Source organism: Saccoglossus kowalevskii, chromosome 1 (assembly GCF_978046115.1).
Source record: "Saccoglossus kowalevskii chromosome 1, keSacKowa6.1, whole genome shotgun sequence".
NCBI classification, from domain to species: domain Eukaryota; kingdom Metazoa; phylum Hemichordata; class Enteropneusta; family Harrimaniidae; genus Saccoglossus; species Saccoglossus kowalevskii.
In genome coordinates, this window is record NC_140641.1 from 34224648 (window position 1) to 34231463 (window position 6816).

The window sequence follows — 6816 nt, forward strand, 5'->3', positions numbered from 1 at the left end:
ATAAATAGTGCAGCTTTAAATTTGTCTGCCTAGTCAGTGATACCGAACTCAGCGACAAATTGGCACAAGATACTAGTAAGTTGGTGAACATATGAACCCTTAATCGTTTGGCGCTAAACAGTTTGTGTTCTTAGAAGCAATTATGATGCTCGTTGATAAAGAGTGTAGTCTTACTCGAGAGTCCCCCTTGACCATGGAAGCATATTATGGGTCACTGTTGAAACGAGCATACGGTCCTAGTGATTAAGTACATTTGATACAGGATAACGACTGGATTATCGGAATACTGTTTACGCCATTGCATATGGACTACACACTTACGTAGTTCCTGTTCCTGTATCACCCTTTCCGAACCAACCCATATATTTACGAGTGTTAGTGGATTTATAAGTTATTGCTCCACTGCGCGAACCGAAATTAAGACTATAATAATTTACAGTTCAGTTAACAAACGGTGTCTAATATAAATCCCACTATCAATGGATTGGCGAAGCTCCATGCGGCACTGTACAAATCTCGAATTGATGGCGCTCTCACTACACTGCACACTAGTCCATTTTTTCCTAGTCATAACGACGCATAAGTTATTATTTTATATTTAGAACAAGAAACAAGCATAATTCCTTACGAAGCATTTTACGCATACAACTGAACAAATATAATGCAAAACATCGTTAATTATAAAGCCAAAAAAATATTGACTTAAAATACGAACATTTTGCTCCGTTAGTTTTATGCGCGTGCGAGCACATGCTCTGTTTATGCGCGTGCGTGCACAAGCCCGTTGCTAAAATATAGTAATACCAGAACAGAACACAAATTGATTTATTTGCCGCTCTCGGAGATTATCAAACATATCAGTCCTAAAATCAATTTGCCTTTCTCTTATCAGTGATTGTACATTGTTGACTCATCTACTTTGTCTATTTACCGTCCACTTTACTGCTAGTATAGATAATAAAAGACCATTGAAGTCACCACTATATCAACCAGTACTGTATATAAACTATACGAGTCAATTTCGTCTCAGCGAGTTATTGATCTGTTTTATTTATTTAAATATATAGAATTATATGTAATGTAAATGATGTTACAATTCAATACAATTCACAATATTCGTTATGTATAAATTATTCAACCTGGTTGTCTTGACAGTGACAGATTGAGAGTCGGGGCATTTAACACGCGTGGAAAATCCACACAAACTGGAAAGGTCGTGTTTTACGAAAACTGTTCTATTTTCCCAAAGGCTTCTAGGGAAACATGACAGAGTTTTCCCCATGCATTGACACGGTGAGAGATGGAAGCGATCAACGTGACCGTAGTGAAAAAAAAATGATTTTTCTTAAAACAACTCTCTTGCCTTGGGTATCGCTATTGGTTCACGGCTCAAATTCCGAAATTACCTTTTTGGCCGCCCGCTCTAACCTTCCCAAGAGTCTGAGTGTACGCATGCCCCGAAGGCACTCGTATTGGTTGAATTAGGATTTCCTTTTGCTTTCAATAAAAAGAAGGAGGTAAAACACCGAATGTATATTGCATTTTCTGCTGATCGGGTTTTACTGGCTGTTCACAGGCAACGATTCCTGCCTCGCTGCTTTTCAGACAGCGTTACTGGTATGCACTACGGCAAACACAAACACTACCGTTACACTTGATTAAGAAATGAAACGAGTCGAAACGGCGGATGATATCCTGAACAGGGTATCAATAAAAATCAACGGGGTGCAAAATTGCAGAAAAATGGAAATTTTCTAACTCCTAATGATTTTAGCTTGAAAACTGGTAAGGTAACAGGCGATAACAACTGAGATTATCCCCTTGAAATCGTAAATTCAAATATTTTGTATAATTCGGTTCGAGTTGATGCAAGATTTATAGAAAGTTAAAACCATATAATGCAATGTAACCAGAATGATGAACGTGTATGTCGCGTACAAAAATTATTTTTAAAAAAATGTTTGCTTTTTTCTCAATACACAATTTAGTTTGCCCACTACTTAGAGTTTCTACTTAGCACGTTAGTTCGAACCGAGAACAGACTTATCCATGTTATTTGTTTCACTAATCCCTTACCTCCAACGGCCATCAGCTAGAGCCGTTCATTCACTTCAGCATCCGACTATTGAAATCACAATATCTTCCACGAATATATGAATACAAATAATGGTAAACAAATCAAACAAAATAAGAAAAAAATAAGAAATATGTAGAACATTTTAAGAAAACGTCCCTTAGGGACGGGATACCTCCTGCTCCAATTTTATAACAATGTTTTAAAACTCTTCCCATATTAGTATGTACTACCAGTGCTTCTCGTCTGCGCCCGGGGCCAGAATTTTCCACTCCTTTGTCTTGTTTACTGGTTGCTGGTTCTTTTATCGAAAATTGTGTAATTGCACAGAATCGTAAAATTTTATGTGCGAAAACCGAAACGGCGTGTCATTAGTCATGGCACTTTGATATGCATTGCCCGGCCCGGCGTTCGTCTGTTTAGAAGATTTTAAAGTCCAGTAAAGTGTTGCAAAAAAAAATCATTATTTTGGGGATGATTTTCAAAGCTTCTCTTCCCCGGATGGGATTATATTGTTCCAATAATTAGTTAGTTTTATTTTAGTTTTAATATTTTTATGGAAAGTCTAAGGCTTGTTTGTGGTCCAGGCGCGCGACATCAATTTCACTTGACAGTAATCACATGACGCATTGTCCAAGCAATATACACAATAAAATATCGATCGGAGAGATTATATCTTGGTGGTTTTCCTTTCAGTTTGCTTCGCGGATAAAGATAAATCTGATTTATAACTATGAATACTAATTAGGGCTCGTAGAATCAATGAAATGTCCAATCTGTTGCGTTCTGACTGCCCGCTTTACTCGGCCAATTCAAAATGAACATGGGAATATAGAGGCGGGGACTCTGGGGGTGTAGGAATAGAGTGGCGAGGATACGTTTGGAGTCGACGGCCGCTTACAACGGACGGATATGATGATATACTCTTAAGTGGATTGGCTTCGGGGAATATCACATGGCATACTCCAATATGCGACATAGTAAAGATGGATAATGTTGCATCCGCGTAGTTAGGGAAGTTATAATAGTACGTGTTCGTAAAGTTGTGTGCGTATGTGCTTGTGTGTGTAAATTGTGCGTGTGTTGGATGTTCTTTGTATGCGCCTGAAGAATACACAAACTTTGAATCAATTAATCAGTGATCACCATCTGATCGATGGATGGGAAATATACGTCTTAGTATTCATTACTTTGTCATTCGTGATACAAATTCCACTTTGAATTCGCGGCAGTTTGTATTCGGGTTTCATCCGTCTGTGACACAAATAGTTCAATTAGTGACTGGCATTCGATGCCGTCAGTCCGTCGACTTGAAAACGGCGATTTGAAGCTCCGAGAGAAATCTCGAAAATAAACGTGCACTGACTCCCACCTGATTGTTGTCTCCGTAGCACCCTTCCTCCCTTGAGAGTGGAACTGAGCAAAAATATCACCAATGCAAAAAAATGTCCAGACAAAGCGAAAATTGGTGTATAGACCGTTGACAGGCAACTGAGAAACACACGGAAGCATTTTAATAAAGTTTCAACCTTTCGGGCTTTTTAGGGACTGCATCGGACCCTTTGACGTCTGCTGAATGGTAGAGGATCCGTCAACTTTTAGATGTCTACCGCCGCTATTGCTTTCTATTCAAATGATATGCAGCCGCTGAAAATGTGGTTTATTTCACACAGAAAGCCCAAATTTAACTTATCAAATGTCTTTATCAGAGTTTGATTCTTTCATCACTATGGCAACTTATTAACATTCAAGGGGGAAATTTGTTTGGAACACAAAGTCACTTCATTTGTCGATAAACAAACACATAACAGATGACAATTGGACGGCAAAACGTGATGAATACATCAATTAAATGAAGAGCCAACTAAAAAGTGGCATTTGACATTTTGAACAATGATGGCGGTGATTTTCCCGACAAGCAGTAATATCAGAATAATTCATAATTTTGGGCGCAAAACTTCGGAACTTACAATCGTGTTCCCGACAACCCTTGCGGGAAGCAGAATTCTTTTTCTCAAAATCAAACCATTCATGAAAAATTTACTTTACTGAGATATTGCAATTGTTGTAACTCATCTTTCTTCACCAAGTCAATAACATATATACCTCTATATACAAGACTATACCTCTGGCAAAAATATAAGACATAGTTGTCATTGTCAAAACACATCTGTGTAAGCTTGAATATAGCCCTCAAGAACGTCAATGTACTGTTTTTCCCAGATGAACTGTATTATATTTTGTCATCTTTCTTGTTGAGCAGGGCTACACACAATCCGCTTACAGTGTACTATGTTGTTCGATGGTGCGTATATAGCGCCCTCTATAAAAGCAATGCTATACTGTTTGCACTCGCTGTGACTTTTATGCGATTTCTTATCAATATTTGACACATTGCTTTATTATATATCAAACGTCGATTTCAATTTGGACCAATGCCATGAAAATGTCTTAATATTGATCATGTGTTTCCTATATCTCAGCTACTGAGTATTCACACGGTTACGATCGCATCAGTGATAACAGTGACAATACGTCTTAGCACTGAGATTGACTTCCCACTTATTGAAGAAGTCGTTAACTGTCTTGTAGTTGTTAGACCAGGATTGACAACGCCATTGTCATTACTCCGTGAGAAAGATCACCCATTGAAGCGAGTCATCCGTTCTTATTTCACCTGATAACTGTTACCATGGTCGCGAGTGAAGTTCACTTTTAGAACTTTTAACACCCACTTTAACCACACGTGTTATTTAACAAACATACAACCAATACAATCAGAAATATCTCCCATGTCTTCTTCTTTCATTTTAACATATGTTAACAGTTACAATAGCAATGAAGTCGTTTGCTGTCTATTTGATGACCAGTATGGCACGTTCTGATCACACTGACAATACTTCTCTATAGTTAAACTGATGTGACGCCGAGTGTCAGAAATTATTCACGTTTAAATCAGATTAACAAAACGGAATAATAACATATGTTAAAAGAATTTTATGTTTGTGTGAGAATCTTTTCTGAGATGCGTTCACGTATCTTGCTACAGTGACGTCACATATTAACTGTTTACCGATCAGTGCAACTTATCGGTTCAATTTTCAATGGGAAAGACAACAGCTTTGGTCGCAGATTGGCATGAAAGGACGTCTCCGTGGCAATAGAGCCTGTAACAGCATGAGTTGTATATAGGGTGTCACCTGTTTCTTTAGCCACGTCGTTTGCTCCGCTATAGTGATCTTATTTGTCCCTCTAATGCCATATGCGAACTGCCGGGCACTCGTCGCATTCATCGTCATGGCAAATGCTCTCATTTCTTCATTATGAAAAAAAGTCCAGACTTTCGGGGATGTTTTTTTATTATTATTTTATATTACTAAGATACACGGGAAAAGTTGCTTATTTACATATATGAAAGTCCCGACCATAACTTTGTACTTTTGTACATAAAAAGGATACATGAGGCGGAAATCCACTATGATATCTGGGTTCTTTCATTAGCAACACTGGAAGAGGGCCATCACATAGGCCCATATTAGTACTCATACTAAGTACTGTCCTCATCCAATATGCAAATATCCCAAATGAATTATGTTTGGTATTCTAGACACGGTTACTCTATTTTATGATAATTCGGGTATCCGGATCCGGACCCTAAATCATGTGTATGGTTTTGTTTCCAGAATTATCTTTTATACTCCGTGTTCTCTGGCATACTTTATATAAAGGGTAAATTTGACGATAAGAAAATAACGATTTTCCAACAAACTGTATTCAAGTTTAGTTTGTTATACTGCTTTGTTATTTTAGTCCGTTAGTACGGTTCTGAAAATTGCCAAGTACCCGGATGCAACATTATCCATGTCAACAAATCATGTCGAACAAATCAAAACAGATGACTGCACCCGATTCTTTGTCGGTATTTCCAATCAAGGAGCAACGCGTATCGTTTTTGTCTCGGATCGTTGACTAAATGGTCGTGTCTTTACTCTCGATATCTGTCCACAAATTGACGGTTAATAAGGGCGATTAATGATTGCTTGCTCTGCTGAAGATCGCTCGCAGTTTCATCTTCATTGAATCGGGTACTAATTGAAGTTGGCCTCTGACCTTAGACAGATACCGAGAATCTGACTAAGTGTCATATTCAGTTGCATCCATCTTTCAAACAGGGAAATGATGACCCTGGGGTTCAACTTTCATCTAAACCCATATTGAAAAATTTCAATTTCAATCAAGCTTAGTAAAACATTGCCTCCTCTTTGTTCTGAGACGACAAAATGGTACAGGATGACTGTGGAAAGTTAATTCTTAATGAAAAGAAAACTGTTGACAATTGTCTGCTGCCTATCAGGCTTAGGTATCGACACGTGGACGATCGCGACAAAACTATAAGACGACAATTACATGGTATGAAATTAATAATGGTTCTTAAGATATCCAGTTTTAATAACCAGTATGATCATTAAACTCATCTTGCCAAGCAGTAATATATATTCTTAGATTAGGACTTAATGACAGGTATCTAGTATAAATTTGTATAACAATTTTGATAAAAGAGTTAACTAATGTACGGGACTAAGTGAAATGTGACTAGGAAGGAAGTAAATGGAAGGGCGTAATCATACCAGGTCACGTGGGGGATGTGATGACTCGTGGCATACATCAGCACTTTAATACTCATCATACAGAAAGCATCTTTTCATACGGCTTTGTTGACCCCTGGGTCAATCCGGGATTCC